Source organism: Lepisosteus platostomus, chromosome 18, assembly GCF_059453375.1.
Source record: "Lepisosteus platostomus isolate fLepPlt1 chromosome 18, fLepPlt1.hap1, whole genome shotgun sequence".
Classification (NCBI taxonomy): domain Eukaryota; kingdom Metazoa; phylum Chordata; class Actinopteri; order Semionotiformes; family Lepisosteidae; genus Lepisosteus; species Lepisosteus platostomus.
Window position 1 is genome coordinate 6,212,152 of NC_142628.1, and position 24,230 is coordinate 6,236,381.

General features: G+C 36.2%; 1 long non-coding RNA gene across 2 annotated transcripts in view; it reads left to right on the forward strand.

Moving 5' to 3' along the window:
• Positions 1-413: 413 nt before the first annotated feature.
• LOC148645532 (uncharacterized) overlaps positions 414-24,230 on the forward strand; it is a 97,405-nt gene continuing 73,588 nt past the window's right edge. For both annotated transcript variants that reach the window (XR_015928182.1, XR_015928183.1), the window contains exon 1: positions 414-716. This is a non-coding gene — a long non-coding RNA (uncharacterized LOC148645532). The remainder of the gene's footprint in view (positions 717-24,230) is intronic.

Genomic DNA, 24,230 nt, shown 5'->3' on the forward strand with positions numbered 1-24,230 from the left:
CAGCAGAACGTGCACGCACATACTGTAGGGGTTTCAGAGGTTGGAGTAAATGCATCGCCCCAAGGGTAATATCGAGTGTGGCGCCACGAGAATAAAAACTGCGAAGGTATTAAAATAAAAAGTTCTGAAGATCTTGTTTGATCTTTCATGATGCCTTTAAACTTGTATGAAACCCCACGAAATTAGGTATGCTATTTTCGATGTCAAAAGACACCTAATTTGGAAATTCGTGATTTATTTCCCACAAGACTTAACACTGAATTGGTGAAGTAGCATTGCAGCTCTAACCAATTCATCATACCTTTAATTGCAAGAATGGTCTGCTAATAAAAGCGTCAAATGCATACTTGGGATGTATTTTAACTCTGTAAACGTCGTTCGCTTAGAAATACTGCGTGGCTTTAGAGGCGATATGAATAGTTATCTGTAAAGTGCGCACTCGCATCTATCCGTCAATATTATCTTAATGTTATTCATGCATTCCAAAACTTGTAATTTGTTTACAGGTGAAATTTTAGAACCTCTTCGTGCTTAACTCCTACAGGTCGAGCATGTATCGAGCTGCTACAAGCAAACGCGTGCACTGCCCCTTGCGTTCCAGAAACACTTGTATTCGGGAAGCCTGGCTGTACTCCTTAAAACCCGAGAGGAAATCCAAAAACAAAGGTGAACCTAATTCGCACCACAAAAAAGACATGGGTGCACGTCAGTTACGCGTGAGTACCGTTATTTATCTCGCTCATTTCTGCCTCCTCCTTTTCACGCCTGCCCGGCGTTCTTTGAAACGATTTAATGCCTTATAATTTTTTTTATTATTATTTTAAACAATATAAGCCTGCTAACCCTTTAGTCCAATGTGCTTTTCTTCCAACTTTGGGGGAAAAAACACGTGTTTTTTTCATTTCAAAACTTTAGGAATGTAAATATATAAAAAGATATATATTTTTTAAAATAAATGTCTTGACTGTAGCCTATTTGTTAATGGAACAAACTATGAGCGTTGCATTTGATTAATGATGGCGCTCATATCTCACTTTTTGTAGTGTAAGGTATGTTTGAACTCTTGTATACCTCACACGTTGTTGTTTTTTCTTATTTTATAATTTATTGATCTGAAACAAAATATCTTGTTAAGCTATCTTGTCTGATGTGGTATTCGCTCCCAGAAAAGTAACTTACCAGTTAACAAAATATAAAAATTCTTTGACATTCGTTTCAGATTGAGTAGATATGATAATTCGCGTAAGTAGAGGTGTTATTTGTTGTTAGTGTAAGACTACCGTTTGTCCCAGTACTATGTTGACTAAATGGATTGTGTATAACAGGAAAATTCGAGTATTAAGTTTATATCGTAGTAGGTTTTGGACGGTTTTGTAAAACTGGCTTTAAGATATAGTGACCACAACGATCAGAAGATCACAGCAGTAATGTGGCCATTTCTGCTTCTCGTGATTACGTCAGGGCGTTCCTGAGTCCCAGAACTGTTGGAGCAGCTAAGGTTCCAAAATAGTAGAGCGTCCGTCAGCTTTTATCTTAAAGTTACACTACTGAAAGAGTGAGCACCTCCCAGATTAAAGTGCTTGGGGAAAATGAAAAGAGCCAATGGAAGGACTTATTCCGACTTTATTCGCAGGTGTGAAACGTACCTGAAACATTGAGTGAAATGGTCTAGGTTTTTTTTCCCCGATAAAATCTCATTTTATGTGGGTCGTTCTCAATAAAAAAGCCCACGACTGTTCTATGTGACAGTATCACGAGAGATGGAATCTTATGTGTAATCTTGATGGACCTGTAGGAGAAAACTGTCCCTACCTCGAAGCCGATTTTAAATTATACACCCAATCACCCTCGAAAACTTAATCAATCTGTTTATCCACATTGAAATTTGAAATGGATAAAAAATATTTTGTTTGATAGCGATAATGGTGGAATATAATTTTATCGCACACTGTTCGAATATTATTGTTTGTATTATTGATTTGATTGATAAAAGTGTGCAAGACGGAAGATCACCCATTCGCCCATCGTGAAGATCAAAACCAGTTTTTGATGGCGGCTTTTGTAAATCCTAAACGCCTTTGAGTAGCATAAAACCTAGTATTATTTGCAGATGGCAGGTGGGTCAAAGTTTTTTTTTTTTTTTTTTTTTTAATCTAGACCCATGCCTAATGAATTACTGCCCTAAACTACTGTCATTCTTTGAGAACCTAGATAGAAGCCTATCAGAAAGAAGTTGCATTTCCTTCCCTGACCACAGGCTATGGTCATCCTAAGGCTCAAACTTCCCGAATAAAAAGCTCATTATTGTTTCGTTATAACCCTCAAAAGTCGACCCCAATCCATGAGATCGAACTGGTAAAGTGATGAATAGCAGTCTTTTGCATTACACTCTTGTCATTCAATGGCAAAAGCTTTAATTGGATATCAAACAACGACAATGATTAATGTAAGTCCTGTAATTAGAACTTTACTTTGAATAATATACTGTAGGGTTTAGCAATTCTTTCCAGGAAATGAGCCTTGCGTGAGCTCCTTGTTCATTATTAACGGTTGTATACCAAGAACACAAATTAGCTAGGCAGAACTACACGAGCTAAAATAATACAAAGGTTGTCGAATACAGTGGACGTTATAGCTATAACCAGTATGTTAAACACTCGTCAGGGAGTTAAGGAATTGTATACTAAAAAGTTGTCTCCTGAGATTAAATTCAGCTGTTGATACTATTGTACAGTATGGAGTAATATGGAGGCAAAATAAAAAATGTGGTTATGTAGTATAATTCATTCCAGTAAATTTAATATTTCAGTTCTCTTGCTTTGTCGTCTTTTGAATTGAACATTGCCCACATTCTGAATCTCGTTTGCTTTTATTTGTATTTTATATATTTAAAAGACGGATTGCTAACAGCTCTCGCACGAGTTAAATACGCACGAACTTTGCAGAATAGCTTTTCTTGTTACAAAGGTTTAGACTTGTCTCTATAAAGGCGTAGATACAATATAGTGGATAATAACAAAACGCAATATTTTCTTAGGTTTACTATTCGAGGGTCCAGTTTATGGTAAAGCACGTAATATTGAATGAAAGACACGCTCAATTAAAAAACACCAATTAAGTCTCCACGACATCCTCTTGTCTTAATTTATTTAATCATCTGAAGAAATCTGTTCCTCTGTACGTCATCCCATTTTAGTTGAATTATTTGTCCTATAGCTGTACACTTTTGGCTCCGTTACAATTTTAACTCTGGACGTCTTTTCTCAGTTTCATATAAACTATTTGGTATAGACTGGTGTCCTCTGTGAGCTCTTTCCAGAGGACGTTTGTTCATGAAGGCTTAAACGGAGTCGCTGCACTGGCTTCTGTCAAGCAAGTGAAAGAGACCGCGGCGAAGTACATTAAACTAGATTGCTCAAAATCGAATTCTGTCCTTGGAAAATTAAACTTCACATAGAGCGAGATTTAATAAACAGATCATAACTACGCTATAAACTCTGTATACATCCACAGCCGTCTCCATCAGAACTTTTAACCACTGTACTTATTTGTAAAAATAAGGAACACTTTAAGTGCTGCTGGATCAATGCTTATCAGTCTAAGTTAAAGAAGTTTCGCTATTGTTAAATAATTTGGTGAAAAGCAAAAATGACGTAGTAGTAAAAAATGATTTTTGTAGAAAACGGTGTTTTCTATATGCAGCTTTGAGATTCCATTCTAAGCAAGTTTAGGCTATATAATTCTTTAGATGTTGAAAAGGTGAAAGTTCTGTAGGATGTTTTAAATAAGCACATTAGCCCATCTATTGTTTAAGACTGTTTAGTTTAAGAGCGCCTCTGAGCTAGGGATGAGCTGAAACGAAGACGCAGCAACAAAACCCGGATCGACTCGGTGCACCTGCTTGTGAAGATCACACGTTATCAACTGTTTTAGCTCTTTAAGTCAAATACAGGTATTATTTTTTTTTAACACTCAACAACAACAAATGCATTTCATATCTGTCCACTTACGGACAATTTTTAATACACCCTCTGTAGTTCTAGGCAAAGGTACAGTATATTAGTCCCCGAGTACAGCATAGAGTATATACAGTAATTAATGTATGCAGCCCGTTCATTTTTTTTTGCTACAGAATACTACCATGCAATTATACAATACTGACAGGATCAAGCATTATTCTGTGCTATTTTTTCTCAGTTAGAAAGAAAAAGGGAGCTCCCGATTTCCCTTTAAGAAATCACTTAGGTTATTCATGACGCATAAAGACACAAACTATTTGAGATAAAGCGCATTTGATGGCATTGCCATTTATTACTCGGTACCTGGCCGAACGGTTTTATTTAGAGGTTCAGTTAAAACGGCTACAAACAGTTGATTGTACGAACAGTATTTCAGCCTACTTACGGTGGAATTGAGACTAAAGGCAGATGTTGCAGATTATAACGTTTGGGCACTTACTGAATGAACTTCACATTTATTTATTTATGGGGGTTAGACGCAACCTCGGAAAATTAATCTAAAAAAAAACATCAAAGACTTTGCATCCCTTGCTATTTACTTGCTGTTTATTGAGGCTTTTGAGTCACCGCTGATGTGTCAATATTTATAATCGTCCTATGTCAAACCGCAATAACCGTAATTTGGACATTTAGTTTGAAATTAAACGAATAGGAATTTTTAATAAGTGCAACTGTTTTCCCTCAAAACACTGTACATTGTATATACTGTACGGTGCGTATGAATCTACGACCTTTTGTAGCTTTGTAATTTGAAAGGCTACTTGAGCTGCTTCCGAAGTTTAAACACTTACATTAAATCAAAGGATTATCTCCAAGTGCCTAACTTGTACAATAAAATTATCATCTCGCGTGGTCATTATAATCTATCGTAGGTTCACTTTGTAGGCCATTCTGATTGGGTCTCCGGGCTATTAAAATTGATCATAAAATTGCATTAAATATGCATCCTCGGGGTGGTCTTTGCAATTTTACGCTACGCAACAAGAATAAATTAAAAATTATTTCAGTACTTTCACGAAAATATTAAATTTGAAAACCCCCATATAAAAATAACATCGAATCGCACTAATCCATAGATAATTTGCACCGGCTTACACTGATTATCCAGGCTATTCTAAATTTAATTCCTCTTATACAATGTGGATACGAATCATATTAACAAAACACTTACGCTAATAACTATAGGCTACGCGCTCTGACGTTTGCTTTAATAACCTGGCGACCATGACCTCGACTGCAGGCCATCAGGAAGAATGAAAGAGAGGCCGAGTTTAACATGAGGAACAAATAAAATCGCTAAATTAAATTAAGATTACCCCCAAGGCAACCTGTACTGAGCACTCCTCCGGCGGAAAAGTGGATCTTATTTTCTGAAGGGACATCTTTGTTTTGCATGTAAAATAGGTTTATAAAAGGTAACACTGTAACATATGTGCACTGTGCATGCGTGCGACGATTATGCAAACGCATATAGATAATGTACACATGGTATGTGCATTGCTGGTATGCCCAGTATGTAAGACACATAAGTAGAAAAAACTTGCTGCAGATACTGTATTTGACATTTATCTTTAAACTTTAAACTTCCTCAGACGCGGAGATAATGCATATTTTTAAATGGCTGGTACAGTAAGTGTGATAACACTTAAACCATACATATTACAGTAACCTTTTTCTATTTTTTAATCGTTGAGGGGTAATTTCAAATGAATAATACGCGTAACAAGAATTAAATTTTGCCTGAAAACAATACATCACTTACTTTTAATTCACAGCCTATAATGTTTTTCTTCATTTTATTAGTTATTGGTATAAAATCGATGACTTAGTAATGCCTGTTATTAGTCTTTTCGCCATCAGAATTATAATGCATATTAATATATATGGATCTTCGTTTTCATATTGATATTTACAGCCATTTCGCAGTATTCAGTTCAATAAAACGCATTTGAGAAAATTACTTCTGCAAATTAGTATTTTCACTTTTAAACAACAACAATAATACGCGAAGTATATAGTATAATTTATAAAAATGCTTGGAAATTGTTTTAATATTTAAAGTAATGGAAACCGAGCAAATCCTGCTCTTAAAATTTCACAATATCTCTTATAAAAATAAGTAGGAGGATTTCTGTTTTCTGGTGTTAGAATTACTATTTAAAAAATTGAGGAGTTCATATTTTTGAGGATTTTTAAGTAGTAATTCCTGTAGCAGAATATAGATAGTTCTGTATGTTAATGCAGAAATAAACTGAATTTTAAAAAGTCTTGGTTCTTGGTTTTGAATCGTTGTGTCTTTGTTGTTCGTATCGACCATACATTAATTCTATAAATACTGAAATATATATTGTCTTCGTTAACAATAATTTAAATTCTTAAATTATTATACCTGCGGTATAAATATGTTCACAGCGTTTTTCATTTCGGATTTTCAAACGGAAATCCTTAGAGACTGTCCTTGTGGTAACCAAAAATAACAGGGAAACTTCATCCTCAGTTTGGTAATGTGTAGAATCAACACTCAGCAGATTTGGTCAACAGCTCTTTACGGTCAATCGGTTGAGATGCAGGTCTGCCCTTAATTTTATCATTCGTAGTTGTATTATTAATAGTAGAGCAGTATTTACAGAAATATAAGTAAACCACAGATAATATAATTAACACCTCTGCAAAAGCATTAAAACACAATCCTTTTTCAATCTAAGTTTCTATAAAGCACGGCTTACAGACATGATCTTAACATTTCCACAAGTGAGCTATTGTGTTGTAAATTGGTTCAAATTGGGCATGTAGCCAAGGATCCACTAAAATTTAACTTTGAACAGCAAATTAAGAAGTTAATAAATTTGATATTTATAGTAGCATATTTAAAAGTCGTTTGGTAACCTAATATAATCCAGAACTCTCGTAATAATTTCATCAGTATTTAAAGGCTGTAGGAACTACAGTACCTTTTGAGGCTGTTTCTTACATATTGCAGATTCCGATTTATTTGTTTCTAGTTACTATCCAGTTGTTTTAGTGTTAATTACTAACAACTGCAAACAACTATTTCAATGAAAGTTAGCGTCTGAGTGCCGACGCTGAATACTTGGTTTAGTTGATGGAATTGTGAGCAAAGTGATTACACTCCTGAACAGCTCCCTGAGATATCCAGCTAGGAGAACAGGTTGAAATCTGAAGTGATTTATAAAATGCAAGACAAATGCACACGCAGGGGGTATTATCATGATTCAGCTTTAAAGAGTTAGATCAGTATGTCAAATTCACTGATATGCTTGAAAAAGTGTTAGCATGCAGCTATGCAGTATTAAACCATTTCTTCCTTTTATTCAGTACACATTTATCTGACATTTTTGGAATCGAGAGAAGGTGCACATCAGACATAACCAGGGTTTGGAACTTTTGTACATTTTGAAAGCAATGGATTTTGATAAATTTGTGACTGAAGTGGTTACTCAATAAAATGTGACCTCCACACTTGACAGGTATGACACATAAAAGACTTGATATCCCTTGCATTTATGTAGACTTTTCATAAAAACCTTCCTGGCACATTATGCTGAATACTTTTCATTTTGTGCAAAATAAATCCGTATTTCACAAGAGATGGATGTGTACTGTATATTACAAACATAGCATTTAGAAAAAATAAGCACTGCAGAAGTGCAGATGCAAAGCAGTCACTGAGCAAACACACCAGAATATAATGACAAACCACAACACATGCTTCAGAATTGAAAATGAAATGCCATTCGTCAGAGAAAAGGTGCCTACATGTTTTTACACTGCTATCTCAATAAGTCTGCTTTAATTACTGCACTCACCAGAACCAGTCTCCATTTCAGCTTCTCGGAAGACTTTTTAAAACTTGTTACTGATTTAAATGTCCATGACGGAATATTTTGTTGATTTATGTCCACTTTGACATTGTGATTTTCAAACTGCTACAAAAGAAATTACACAGACGAAAAGCATGTGCAGCTGGATATCGGAGTCATAAAATCCATTGTCATTTCTTCAGTTTCAATGACTTACATTCCCTTTCAAAAAATCCCCCCAAAACACATGCCCACCATTGAAGTCACAGCAGACGGCATTGTAAAATAACAAAGTGCTTAGAAACACAAGTTATTATGACTAATTAAATTCAGTCAAGCATGGTTTATATTGTTGATATCTTTACCTAGTTCAGAAATCAAATGCAAGTATTGAATCGTGTCAAATATTTTGCCTCTGTTCTGTCTGTCTTCCTGAAAAATTACAGTTATACTTGAGTGATTGCCAAAATCAAATAAAAAAAAACCTTGCTAATCCTGAAATGAGAGCTTGAGTTGTCTTTTAAAGGCATGACAGATTTTGCTGCTGAAATGATGCATCTCAGCCTTGCTTACACTTATGAGAGTAAGAACGATATCAAAAGTCTTTCTGCAATAAAACTGCATATCTGAGCTCCACTCAAACAGTACAAGTACAATGTGATGCACATTTTGTACATGACTCTGCTCATGCCATTCTGAGACACTGCCTCAACTGACAATCCAGAATAACCTGATAAATCTTAATTACCTATTTGTTGAATACATACTGAGTTGAAGATTGTAAAAATTACAATGGCATCCCTTGATATGCTTTAAGATTAGTATTTAATAATTGTGATGACTAGTGAAAAGCACTGCTGTAACACAAGCTATATACTGTATTTATAGGGGATGAATGCAACATGGGTTTTTAGATTATCATATGAACTTCAAACCATATCTGAGACGTAGGCTTTTGGGCTTTTTAAATAAATAGAGCTTGTTTCTTGAATAGTGAAGCTGAGAGGATATTTAATAAGGATGTGTAACAAAAAGATTAATAACACCTCCAGGGTGCAAGCAATTCCTTTTAGTAGGAGACCAAAAATGTGGGCTCAGTTAGATTTGTAAACAGGAAGGGACTTGGAAAAATGTGATGTGCTAAATAGCATGTTACAGACCAAAGCAAATGTAGATGGAATGTATGTTGTAGATTTCCACTGACATTTTCTGAGTGTGGTCCACTTTGGCCACAAGGATAATTGTAGCTCCTTTTACTTTAAACAAAAAAAGCACCCCCAGTCTCACTTACAATAATTGCTTCATTATACAAACCATGCGCGATATATCTCTGACTCAAAATAGATTTATCGCAAATGTAGAGAACACCAGCAAGCCTTTAGTTACAGCGTTTTTTTTTTACTATTGAAAAGTTATTAACGTGTCACTTCACTGGCAAGCCATTGAAAACTTCCCTTAAACCACACACCCACCTGTCTTTAATAAGAGACCCAATTTATTGAGTGTAGTATTTTAATAAAAACCGACTGTGTCCTTCCCACATTAACGTATGGCACTCCAAACTGGCTTGGAGAAAAATCTGGTGAAACTGCAGTGCAATGTATTGTGCTGTGCATTATGTAAACTTTTCAGCTATTGTTTGCTTATGATTGTGATTCATTGTCTTTTAGGTGAATCAAAAGACATGGAAATCAAATCAAAAAGCAATTTGTTTTATTGCTTGAAGTCTTTGACCTGCTTGTAGGTAAATATATTGTAGCAATAAGGTAGCCGCTTCAGCATGCCTAAGCTACAAAGGAATAGATAAAGGTTTATTCCATGATGAAAAGAAAGTAAGTTTCAGCTGTTGAGCCTTCTTCACAGGTGTCACCTCACCTGTCTTTTCAGGTATCTTTTCTTTCTTTTCAGTATGGAATAAGCCTTTACCTGTTCATATTGTAGCAATGCCTAGAATTATGTTTAAAATACAGTAAAAACTTAAAAGCTCTTCTGTGAAATGCATTAAGGGTAAGTACTGAATTTCTGTATTGAATAAATTTAAATTGAATCGCCAGAATATTCCCCTCTTTGGTTTATAATAGAATTTATAGAGTGCAAGTGCATGTTTGTATTAATCCGCATGCTATGAAAGCTTCAAAACTAAGGTCATATTTAAAAATAACTGAGTTTCAGCATCGAAAGTTGAGTGCAATTGTCTGGACTGGTTAGCTGAAAACCAAACAAACAGCTGTATTGTACCAAGCAGTAGTATCCATTTGTATCATTCATAGTGAATTTGACACATTTAATAATCTTGGTTCTGGTGTAGGATTTCACAGTTTTAGAGGTTTGATTTGATTTAGACCTTAACAGACATTTAATTCTGATTCTGTTGATCCTATGTACAGTACCCTTCCTTCACTCGTCAATTAAGATGGAAACCCGCCAAAAAATAACGAAAATGTATTCCTCATATGTTTGTCAATATTCACAAAACTTCCAGTGATGGGGAAAAAAAGTGCATACAGTATGTTCATGTTCAGTTAACAGATGGTTAGATATATAATATTTTAAATATATTTTCTGGATTTTTTTTCTCTTCTTTTCAGTCTTCATATGTGTGCAGAGAATCTTATCTGACTGGTAAACCAAGAGTTATATTACATGAATTGTAATCACATTGAAAACAATACTAGAAATGTAAAATATGAGAGGCTGCTAATGCAGAATGTAAAATCTGAGCTTGGAAAAAGAGTAACCACATATAAGGTATTTCTTTATTTTTGTCTATATATGTTTTACTTATTTTTTCAGGAAATTTGTTGCTATATGTTTTAAGTATCAGGGATCAAATCCATTCTTCTTTAACTGTACTAGTTGAGATTAAAAAACAGTGTGCTGAAGCTAACGTATGAGGATCTGTATTGTATTTCTATGGGACCTTCAGTAGAAAAGACAAGTGCTAGGAAGTAAAGTGATTTTTTTCCATTATTGAACATTTGTAAATTGTTACAATTATTGTTGTCTTAAGCACTGTTTTTAGTTATAAACTTTTTCTAAATGTAAAATACAAATCTGATTGAGTGAAGTAGCTTTATGTTCCTAATTTCTTATTAACATAATAGTGTAATTGAAAACCAAAGATTTCCTTATTTAAAGCAATCCTGTTACTACTACCACAGTCTTAATTAATATATGTACTGTATATTAATATACAAATAAATGGTGGAGTTATTTATTTTAAATGCATTGTTGCATGTCACTCTTGTTCAGAATTTAACATTGTGACTTATTACTGATGTGTTTTGTTTTAGGATAGATAGTACCGCAGAGAATTACATGTGAGACGATCTGTTTTTTTTTCCTATTTGAGCAGATGTTGCTTGATTGTCTGCATGTGCCTCTGGGTGCCAAATGATATGTTCTCAAAGAATAGAAATCTTCAGCGCCCCTCATTAAGGGGATTTAGGATCCTATCATTTATAAATGCAGAACATGTTCATAGAAACTTGGACAAAGTAACACATTTATTAAGCACAAACCCCTCTTAACTGCACACACAAAAACCCTCAAAATGTAATGAGCTTTGAAAATGTGACATGCTGCATGTGTGTTTAGTACATACAATATTTAGGAGCATTTTAAATGTCATTTCCCCCTAATTTTACATATCTGATTTTGTAACATCTTAGTTTAAGAAAAGATAGAAAAAGAATGACTGGTAAACATTATGTAACATATTGATTCAATGGAAAGATGCAAGTAACTGCAGTGATTTATTAGATGTGGTTGTATATAATGTTGTGCTTCACATAAAAGGGGAGGAAACAAGCATGTGATTAAGCAGAGATAAAATGAGGGATTAATTGAAAAGAAAGAGCAGATAGAAATGAAATATTCTCTCTGCTGCTTGCTTTAAGTGATTGTTCAAGTGAGCAAAAGAGGCGAGAAGGGAATAAAATAAGGCATCTTTCATTTGCTGTGTGTTTTTCACAAGCACTGGATTTGGTTTTGGTTGTTTTTTATTGCTGCTTTGCATTAAATTATATAGTTGTTGGACCCTTCTCCTAGATGGGAGACGAAATTCATGACTGCCAAGTGCAACCCGTTATTCTATTTGTTTGTTGCAACTGCTGTTTGTGCAGAAACAGCTGAAAGAAATGCAGGAAAATGCAGTAAATTACTGTTTGTCATGTTTTTCTCCAGCAGTCCAGTCACATACATTCCAAAGCAAACTGGCCATTTTATATTTTTACAGAGGCTTTAGAAACTTCTTTTTATTATAATTATTTTTCATCCATGCACTTATGCAAAATATAATTACAGTATATGCAGTTTAAAGATACTGTGGTTACACAATGTCCCTAGGCAGTCAAATTCAGACGACTAACGAGTAATCAATTGTTATTTGTGTTTCTGCTCGGTCTGGTGCTTAGAACGCCAAAATCAGATCTGATGATCAGATTACACTTTGGCAATTGCAAATTGTTATACTGCCCCAGACGTCTGCTGTGTTTATAACTTTAGAAATTCTTAGCCTTTTCATACTTGCAGTGTTTCACATTGTTTGCAATTTACAATCTGTGCACGGAGGTCATATGAAATTGTTTTAAAAGGCAGTAATAACTTTATAGAAATAAAAGCTTTTTTTAAAGAAAGGCTCCTAATTATTTCCGTAATGTGAAATATACTAACAACTTTGTTCAGCAGAAGCAGCCTGTGTAGCCCTAAACTGTACACATCTGGGCTTTACATTACAGAATAACTTGTGTATGTGGCTTTCACATCCTAAAATAATCTGCAATTCTGGGTCTTTTGGCGATTTTTAACTCATGATTAAAGAAAGTACTGTGGGCTCTCTTAGGCTTTTGTGACTTTAGACTTGACGTAAATATTGCCTTGAGGATGTTAAACTCTCTGAGCTTCTTTTTGTTTTTATTCTTTTACATTGTGTTGTCCTGTGCTGTCTATTCCAATACCTGGCTGGCTCATGAACAGCTCCTGATTTCCATACAGTTAAAAAGAGCAAAAAAGTAAGTGTTCTCACAAATTCCAGGATGGAAATGTTGGTGCTGAAGGAGTGTCCTTTTTGGCAGGAGAATCGGAAAGCTCACACAATACGTTTTGGTAATCAGGACAGCCTTACCTGCCTGTCACAAAATACAATGTATTTCTAAGGTAATACAAATACCCCCTTCTCTCAGTTGTCCATAGGAACAAAAGACTAAATAAACTTTACATTTTTGTGTAAGCCTCTTGTTCTCTTCTGCAAACAGAATGTCTAAATGACATAATAGTCAGGTAAAAACTGAAAAGGAGCACAGGTTTGGTTCAGTTAAAAGAAGAAAACATCCAGTAACTGCAAAGGAGATTTTTAAAGCCAGAGACTACACTAAAATTAAAATATACAGTACTCTACTTTGCTGTTCTGACTATGTTTGGTCTTTGTATAACAATTGTCTGTTTCCAATAATCTGTGTAATGGCTTATTGCCAATATGCCAAATAAGCTTCATCAGTGCAGCCTTCAGACTTTTCGGGGACCTCTGAATGTGCTGACGCAAGTTGACTCTTGCCCTGGCAGGTGTTGTGTGTGTATATACACACTATAAAATCCCCCTAGAACAGCCGACAACATGGTCTGCCAGTGTCAGTGGTGGCAGGTGGGGCAGAACAAAAGACAATACAGTAAAAGTTTCTTTTGTGAAAACAGATTTCAAGATCCAACGGGAACAATCTGTATGAAATCGGATTCAACGATATGTGGTAATCACTTATTTTAATCTTTACATATTTACATTAAGATTACCATTGGCAAGTGTGTGTACATGCAGGAAAATGAATAATAATAATAATAATAATTGCTTACACTTATATAGCGCTTTTCTGGACACTCCACTCAAAGCGCTTTACAGGTAATGGGGACTCCCCTCCACCACCACCAATGTGCAGCATCCACCTGGATGATGCGACGGCAGCCATAGTGCGCCAGAACGCTCACCACACACCAGCTATCAGTGGGGAGGAGAGCAGAGTAATGTAGCCAATTCATAGAGGGGGATTATTAGGAGGCCATGATTAGTAAGGGCCAATTGGAAATTTGGCCAGGACACCGGGGTTACACCCCTACGTGAATGTTAATGAGTTCTCACAGCTTCGTATGATTTGGAGGCAGAGTTTTATTTGCACATTCTGTATATAGACATGTTTAGCTGTCATGGACTAGGACTCAGCAGCAAGACGTATGTACTGTATATACACGCGCACACACACAATATACACTTGTATATGCATATACTTCAGAATAATTTGATATCTTTGGATTCTTTCATGAGGGAAGACTGGCCATCTGGCAGAGCAGGATCCAGAGCTGTCTGATGAAACTCTCTGTGGTTTGGAATTGGGAGGTTCTTGAGAGATGGGGCTGGATTCCTGGCAGAGGACAAGCTGCACGCCACTTATACACGTGTGTGTGTGTGTGCTCACACTGATAAATGTGTTTGTGATGTAATTGCTCCAATATTAAATTTTCTGATTGAAAACATGATACGGACTTCAATCCCCAAGGCTCATTCTCTGTGATCTGATCTGTGATCCATATCCATCCACCCATTTTCCATCCATTGCTTTATCTAGTACAGGGTCATGGGGGAGATGGAGCCTAACCTGATCAGCAATGGGCGCAAGGCAGTATTGCTGGAGCTAAAATTGCTGGGGAATGAATGGAAATTTGGCTTTAATGTTGCCATATGATGGACTTAAAGCTATGCTCCCGTTTTCACCTAAATTTAACAAATCATTTGGGTATGAATACCTTTACTGGCTTTGTGTTAAGCAGCACATTTTCATTTGTGTTGGATCTTTCACCTCTGTTATTTGCTCCCGTTATCCCTTCACAGGTTTCCATTCCCTTTCGGAAAAATGTGGGATGCATTTTGCCACTGATTTTTAAGCTTTGAAAACCGCTTTGCAAAGCTCCGTTCGCCTTCTTTTTCTGGTTCGCTGTGTGTTTGAAGTTTGAATGCGACTTTTAGAAAGAAGGGAAAGCACAGGAGCGCTTTGGGGGTCTGTCTTATCTTAAAATATTGCTTCCATCAGACTTCATAAAGAAACTTGAAGAATACCCTCTCCTTTTGGCAGTCCTTGCACAGCTGTGGGCCTTGGATCCCTTCGAACTGTTCCATGGAAATACAGTACATTGGTAGCTGGCACCACTTTTGTCCATTTTCCCCTATTTATAATCTTGTGTCATCTTGTTGGGTTGGAAAATGCTGTGAACTGTGATGATACTGGATCTCTCCTCCTTTTGTTGTCCAACAGATGCAGGAAAGTTAGAAAATCTAAATCTATGGTACTTGTATATAGAACTGAGAGAAATACTTACTTTAGTTGTTTTATAACTGCTTGACACAAAATGTTTTCATTCAGTAAAGTTACAGTACTACATCTTATTATTAAAATAAAGCATTTTTCAATTTAAAGCAAAACACTTTTATCATTTTAGTCATTTCTTCCAGTGGACAAAGCACCATTTTCAGAAACAAAGCATGTGTAATCAAAGCTTATTTAAATTAAAGAGGGAATACCTTGTAAATGTCCCCTATAAAAATACCATGAAGATAGGTCCTACAGTATAAAAAACTATAGCTTTTCTGACCAGTAGTGGTCACTGTTAGTAAGTCCCCCTTTTAAAGGAAGCTTGACTCCATGCAACTCAAAAGATCATGCCGCTATTTAGGTTATCTCAACTAAATGATGATACTGTAGGTCTACATAAGAAAAACTCACAGCGTGTAGGGGTGAAATCAGGGGTTAGACAAGCCGTGATATGGGATATGTGATAAATCGACTCCATAGTAACCAAAACCAAGGGTTTATATTGAACATTATGGGATGAAGGGAATCAAATCTCAATTTTTGATTCCAGGACACCTGATGAATACCTGACTCCTGAATGTTAGATACCCACATTCTCAGTAGAGATTCAGCCAGTAGGCCTGATCACTTAGTATCAGCCCTAAAGCCAAAAGAAGGAGCAGATATACCACATAAATCATATACCACATATTGCCATTCAGGTTAAATGGGGCACCAGTGACCTTTCAGCCATTAATGAATAAATCCTTTATCCTCGCATACAGTCTTAAGGCAGTGTTGAGCAATGACTGGGATACCCATCTGCTGCTGATGGTAAACCCAGTAGAAGAAAAGGGGAGTTTCACCAAAGAAAATACTTGGGGGGGGGGATTGTGATTATTGCTGATCAGGTATAAACCCAGCTGGGTAAGGTCAGTACCAGGCAGTCACTAGAGTGAAAGGAATCAGATTTTCAGATGTAGTTCTAGGGCGGCAGATGAACACCTGACTCTGGGATGCCTGTGTTCTCAGGAGGGATTTAGCCGGGAGGCCGAATCGGAGGTAATACAGTACAGCTGAGGGAAGGAAAGGGCTTCCCTTTATAAGAAGCAGTGCTGCCACAGTGTAATAGATTTTTTTTAGGGGCTTGACCCACAGCAGTGGTAGTTCTTGTGTTTGTTTGTTTTTTATCGGTAGTTTAACTGTTTTGTAGGAACAGTATGAGTGGCATCCTGGGTAAAAATGCCAAACCTCAAGAAAAGCAAAGTTGTCTCAGTATATGGCGATTGATAAAGGCTCTGATACGTGACTATAGCGTAGGGAGGGAGGAGGACAGAATTCAAGATAATTAAGTCTCCTGCCCTTTGCAATAAGTTTACTTTGGAACCAAAGCCCAGTCCTATCCTCCAGCTGAATGTTAGCTGTACGGATTTCCCCTGGTTATGGTACGTTAAGTGGGAGATAAAGGGGAATGTCTTACAGGCTGCAGGGTGTAGATTGTGATATTTCATATCCAGGGTGGGGCATTTAGCTTGTAAACCAGACATGCTGTACTTGTGCTGAAGGTTCCGTTCAGCAGGTTTGCTTGATAGATTATATTGCTTCAACTTGCTGTAACTTTTCTGCCAACAGAGGTCTCTATTACGACTTATTGTAATAGCTAGCTTGTTTAATTGAAGGCAGGCTGCATAAAACAAAGGGAGAATGGAAAAACCTGACTTGGTTATGTAGATTAAATAAGACATTTCACATCTTATGTTTTTTAATAAAACTATACAGAGATTTTCTGTGTTTTCCTTACTTCTTGTAGAGAGTCTTGAATGGTTAGAGCACTAAAATATATTACCATTTTGCATCAATGTATAAAAAAAACAGTTAATAAAAATATGAGCGTTTTTCTACTGAGAACATTTATTTCCGGGTATGAGTGGGACGAATGTAGCCCTGTTCCCACCCAGATTCAATCACTCTGAATTCAGACCCTCACAGCTTTACTTCCATTGTGCCATTAGAGCAGCTTTCCTGCTGTAGACGAGTTCATTGCTGTCAGGGTTGCAAGGCAACAACATCAACTTCTGTAGCAGGCCCGGTTTCAATAAGCTCAGTTAGACAGTATAAGCATTACCAAGAACCACTTTTCATGGGGAAATACGGAAAACTAAGGATGTTACCCAACAATGTCATACTTACAGAAAGTTCACATCCCTTTATATCACAGTATGTTAGTATGTTTTCTTTAGAAAAAAGCATAGAATGTGTCCTTTAAAACTATATACTGTATATTTACAGTGTATGTTAGGAATTAATTAACAAAACCCCTGTAGTTCAGAAGCAGGTGAGTCCTTGTTGATGGAAATATTTCAGGGTTAAAAAATTAGGAAGCAGAATGTGGGTAGCTTTCATGAATGGAGCCTTTTTATCATAAAACATTTGTATTTGTACTCTTTTTTTTTTTCTTTTTTTTTTTCCACTGGTCTCATGAGACTGCCGAAAGAGCTCTGTTCAAATTAGGACTTTGTCAAAGGACCCTTAAAAAAGCTATTTGTTTAATGCTGAATTCATCCAGATGTAAAGAGCTGCTATTTGTGTACATTTGTATAAAAACAAGGATATGAACGAGACAAGTCCGGTTGATAGCCGTGTTAAATTATTTTGCTGTTGGGGGCTATGGCCCTTGGCAGATCTGTCCGATTCTGCCCTTTGACTTCAATCATAATCCATGGAAAAGAGGAAAGAATTGGCATCATTGTTCTGGAGGCTTGAATTGTAACGGATATAGAATTGTCGGCACAGATTAGGGCTTCAAAAACAGAGGCGGGTTATTAAATTGCATTTCCTTTATTTAAACATTAAGCAAGAGTTATTGCACATATAATGAGTGCTCTCAAATGCCTCATAGCATGACATCCTCATCTTTATTAACACATTATTATCAGTTAGTTCCACTTAGTCTGGCTAATAGATGCCAACTGGAGAGGTTGTGAACTAAACAGGGTTGGACTTAAATCACACTTCTTTAAAACCCATATTATTACTGTTTCATAGAGGAAATCCAGAAAGGGCCTAGTTTTTACATGGGTCTATGTTCAGTAAGGTGACCCTGTCATGAAGGAAAAGTACATAGATTTGAAGATGTATCCTTACTATATATAAAAGGACTTCAAGGGTTAATGATATGACCAGAAAAGAAATTCAGTTAAATTGATACTGATGTAGATGCTCTCTCCCTAAGAAAAGTTTATTAATCCTTAAAATCCATGCTTGACTCTTGTTCTGTTTTTTGATCATTTGTCTTTGAAGGCACCTTCAAAAAGCTACATTTTCATATTGTGGTGATTTGTGAAAGAAGTGTGAAAACTTCTGGGTGTAAGCACTATAAAGAGACATGAATTAAAGGCGTTATGTGTGTTTTAGATTTATCCTTGTATTTTCTTTTTCATTTTTTTCCAAAGCTTGCAGTTATTAAAAATTGTTTAATCTTGGCTTCGTCCAATTTACAATCTCCATTTTATTAGTTTGCTAAACTCCATGGGCAGACTGAGGCCTGTGATGGCACCGCATTACCAACACACTCTTGCAACGCTGCGCGATGTGTGTTGCACTGTGATTGCCATCCAGGTGAATTCTTGTTGATTTATAGGAATGCATCTGTCTCTGACGAAACTGTGAGCTCACGGGTATCTTGCAATCCCAAGGTTTGCCATTGGATGGGAAGCTGGCCTCTCCTTCTCCAGCTGACTCAACACTTGTTGTGCTTAACCAGTTGTTTAAATATTCTCTACCACCACCCAGGTCTGTGTTACAGGCTTCTGTGCTCACTGTGGTGGCCTCCCAACTCATCGGTCTAGTCCCCATGGGCTCCTGAGCCTCAGATCGAGGGAACCTTTCAACCGACAGCAGCCCAGTGGCTGCTCAGCTCCATCTAATGCCCTGAGCCAGGATTAGGTAGTCTCCGAATGATTTAGCACCAAGTTCCCCACATCATCTATACAGGTGGATGTTGACCTGCATGGCTTTTGTCTGTGGCACCTCCTACAGTGTCTAGACACCAGCTACAGGGCCTTCAGCCAGGTGACCACCATTCACTTACAGTATGTTTCACCCCTTGTCCCAATACATCTCCTAGTGGCGGGGCAGTGACAGGGACGTCAATAATAGAGGTGTGGCTGCTCGTTATCTGCTCCCCAGCAGTTGGCTAGCTAGGGACATGTGATAGTTCCAACCTGTTCTCCAAGCAGTGCTTCTGCCAGAGCCCCATTCCCTTTGACTTGGACTAACGCGGTGCACGTTCACCCCCGGCTTCGTCATTTAGTCTTTTAAAACGGTTTCTTGTCTGTTTTATGTGTGGATGGAGGAGTGCTGGTGTTTATATGCAGTATGAAAAGAATTTTGCCAACATCTGCCTTTGATCACATTGAAAATGAGCTTTCCTGACGCGCATGGCATTTACTTGGCACATCTGAGAGGTGTAGTTTTAGTGGCAGTGTTTGGCGTAGCTGGAATACTCTTCTTACGATGCCAGCAGGGAGACTGCTTCATAGCATGCTTTCTGGCTGATCCCTGGGACAAGCATTACATTTTATGAGAAGAGTTTGTGTTCTGTTACTGCTAATTTATGGTTGATTGACAAGGTATTTAAACTTTGGAAGATGTCACCACTGTGTAATTTTCCTGGTTTCACAGTTTGTACATGTAATTTTAAAGAGTGTTGCTTTGTACTGAGGTTGACAGTTAATGTACTCCAATGCTTCTCATTAATTAAATCATTGGGGTCAATTTTTACCATTTAATCTTATTTGAAATCACAGAAACCTTAAATGCAATATGATTTTTTGTTTACTGGTAGTGAAGTAATTTTGCCTTTATTCTGCTGGAAATGTGAGATCTGGCAATTTCTGAAAAGGTCTGAAACATCAAATTTCTGAAACGTCAAAAGCATAAATATATTTAATATCCAAATAAATAATTTGAAATTTACAGATCGCAGGTTAAATACCCCATGTTATGGGCATAAAAAAGTTTAACATGTTAACTAACTGTAAGAGAGGGGCAAAAGACATTAGAGAGGCAGAGTATTTACACAAATGTTATTACTGAAAAAAGGGCAGGGTGCTAAATACATTCACAAAACTCATTTTTTATACAATATGATCCTTAAAACTTATTTGTCACCTGTCCTTCCTGGTGAAAACAAACGTTACAGTTAAATTTTATTATTTTTGGTGGGCTTCGGACCATGACTGTTTGTTTCAGAGGTAAAATAATAGGTATACCATACAGCACTTACATTAATGTGACCACATATCAGATCTGTGCATCATTTAAGCATGACCTCATTAAACAACTGCTGGTTTCAAAGGAGCCACTGTTGGACTTCTTCATTTCCTGCAAGGAAACTCCACTATGTTTTAAGTCCACTTGGCTCTGACCGACCTTTCCAGATACAACAACTTGGCCTTGTGGTTTTCATTACTATATCGTGCACCTTAAATTCGATAACTGGGGCCCTTTCAAAACCATTAACCAACCTCTTCCACCACTTGCAGGCAACAGCAAGACCAAATAATACGTTTCTTTTTTTCTTATTTTCACGGGGAGGGGGGGCCAATTTAGAAGACGGCGAACTACTTCTGTATAGCTGACCTGTTGATGAGGACGGGGACGCTCTGAATTCTGACAGGTGTGTTGCGGTCACCTGTGAGGAAATGGCAGCATCGTGCACACACGTCTCATCTCAAGGTTATGCTATAATTATTGTTAATTACACGTCTACTGTATTGTTTCTTCAATTTATCATTGCACCAGGAATATTGCTGAAGACCTAAATGGGCTTTAATGGGATAACTTTAGTACACTTCCAGGATTGCGTCTTCCATAATGATCGAGTGTTTTTTTCCAGAATGAACGGTTCACAGATTTTCCTGTCAGTCGTATGCTAAATATTTTTTTGTGTAGATCCATAACATTTGTTTTTTCATGTCGGATGATATTGAATGTTGCTAAGGGCACACGGTTTTATCAAACGGTTAAAGCTCTGAAATATTCACAGCAACGTACATGTTGCCTGGAATGTGACATTTGAAAGCAGCGTAGTAATACAGTGTAGATGTATCTCAAACTTTATATCTCTTGTACAATTCACCTTCAAGTCAGTTTTACTTTACAGACATTTCAGATTTAAGAGCCCTCAGATTTTTGAGAAACCCAATGAAGCAACACTCAACCAGAGGGGGGACTAAGTTTCTTAACGCAAACTAAATTGTGCAAGTGTCACACGAAATTTGTATTTCTGTTTAGTCTACTAGCCTGCTTCACAGTGTTTTTAAATTGTAAATACAGATTTTTTTTTTAATTCCTGTTTAGCCTGTTAATAAGATCTGAATACACCCTAAGCTTTTCAATTTTTTTTTGTGCGATCATCATCTCCGTACCAATGCCAGGGAAAGACAACAACTTTCATTCAAAATCAAGAACATTAAAGCTGGATATGGATATGAAGCTGGAACTGGATGTCTATGGATGCCAATGTCTCACAGAAAGCCTCACTTAATTAAAGGAATTCAGAGAATTTAAGGCACACCAGGGAAGAAACTTCAGGTTTAACAAACACACTTTAGTTTGTAAGTTAGAAAGAAAAGTAGGAAAATATGTTGGCAATATCTCATTAAATTAATGTGTACTTTTCATTATTATTTTAGACTAAGCTTTGAGTACTTGTGCCTTTTTGTCACATTTTGTAAATGGTCGGTTTTGTAATGGTATAAAACTACTCCTAGCATAATTTGTTTTACAGATTCACTGCCCACGGGTTATAAATGAAAACATGAAACTGACATTCCAGTATGCCACATGCAAATATTATTATAAATATATATAGATGGCAGTTACTCAGGGTAACATGCGTTCAAAACAATCAATGTAAAAACATAAATTGTGCAAAAATGTTTGTGCTACTCTACATTGTGTAAAAAAAAAACAGATCGAAACAATATTACCAATATGTACAGTATACAACAAACAGTTGCAGAAATGATTCTAATTCTAGGATGAATTATAAATTCTAAAGCCTGTCTGGTACAGTATACAGTACCTGATCCAAAAGGAAAGCAATGCACAATACATAAATTGCAGAGGTCAATCTAACGTGTAATTTAAAAGTTTGTTGTTCAGTATAGGGACACATAGTAAAAGCAAACTCTGTTATAGCATTATGTATTTATTAAAGTTTGTCTCATATTTTATTAAAACTTGCCTTATTATTCTTTTCTAATGCTCTTTTCTTTTGTCATACATCTTTGTAGAATGTAGTAGTTCAGGTGGGTAGCTGCGTCAGCATGCGTAGGCTGCAAAGGAACAAGTAATAGGTTTATTCCATGCTGGAAAAAAGAAGAAAGAGAACACAACGTTTCGGCCGTGGAAGTGTTGATCTTTGTAGAATATTTTGTAAATCTTGTTTTTCATTTTAATCAACTTAGCAAATATTTCAAATGGAATAGTCTGATTTCAATACAATGTGAAAACAAAGCCATTTACTAGAAAATATGCAAAAATGTGCTGTTTTAAGAACATCTTTTCAAATAAATGTTTTGTTTAGCTATTAAATTAAATATGTCTTCTTATAATATTTCAATGAAGTATTAAAATTCAAATAGACACTTTTCCGCATCCCTTTAACTTAAGTTACTTGTTTGGGAGAATGGAGACCATATGTAAGAAGAGATAGGTATCAAATAGCTGAGAGTCAAAACACTAAGAAAACAGTGCACTCCAAAACCCGTTTCAGATAGCACGACTGACTTAACTGGCATATACAGTATGTGACACATGGAATTGACAGGTAAAAAGACCACTACAGCCTCAAGTAACTTTCTAGATGTTAGAATCACACCCGTTTCTTATGCAGTTATTCAGTGGAAGTGTTGATTGCTGCTAGTTACATATTACTAATTGTGAATTTCCCAACATTGTGCAAACAATGTATCCCTGCTCTCAGCTATTATCAGTTCTGTGAAGTGTATCTGTGACACATTTTCATTTTCTGTATATTCTGCTGAGTCTGTATTACTTGATGATGGGAGTAGGGTACCATCAGTCTTCAGAAAAATGGGACACCTTCGACATAATTACATCTTGACTGTAGAATATGAATGTTTAAGCATAATCAATATCAATATATTTTTTTCCATTTCACATCTCTATCTCTTATTATTTAATAACACTAATTTAACTATCTTAAATAAATTAATAAATAAATTGCCCAGACTCACATGGGGGAAAAAAATTATATGCGAGAAAAAATAAAAATAATTTATAGAGAAATTTATTTGTAAAGATACATAAATTCTGTATATTGCTGCCATCTTCAAATTTAAATCTCTGCTAAGTGGAAAGTAATTTTTCTCCTGTTATGTAGTCTGCCTCAGTTAACACTAGCAAAAGATTGAGATCACATTGTCACCTGACTGCATGGAAGCTGTAGAATACAAAACATGCATCATATTAAACAAGAGTGAGAAAGCAGCCAGTAAACAGCAAATTAAGTCTGGGTCTAAGAGCAAGTATTTTAAGGGAATTCATAAATACCTGGATTCTGGATATACTAAATATGTTGATGTTAGAGGCTTGTAACAATGCCACCCTGTTCATTTTCTGTAGACAGAGCTAGAGTATGTTTTGACTGAAAAGAACAGTAATTATTCTAATAGGAAGTAAAGTGATTTTCACATTTATAGGTTACTTGTAGCCTCCACATTCATCAATGGAAATTTATAGTCTTCATATCTACAGGTATATGAAGAAATTTCAATACTCATGTACACAAATGTTTACATTATTTGCAAACAAATTGTAATAGAAAAGCTTTTTTGATTTACAAATAATGGGGAAAAACGATTTGTGGAAAATGCTGTAATGACTAATAAAGTATCAATGATGTTTAGTAATATTTAAATTGGACCTACTGTATGGTTTTATTAAGTGTCCTTTTGTTAAAGTACAATAATTCCGGCTTTGTTTATTGACCTACTGGCATGAGGTGTAGAAAAGCAACAGATAAT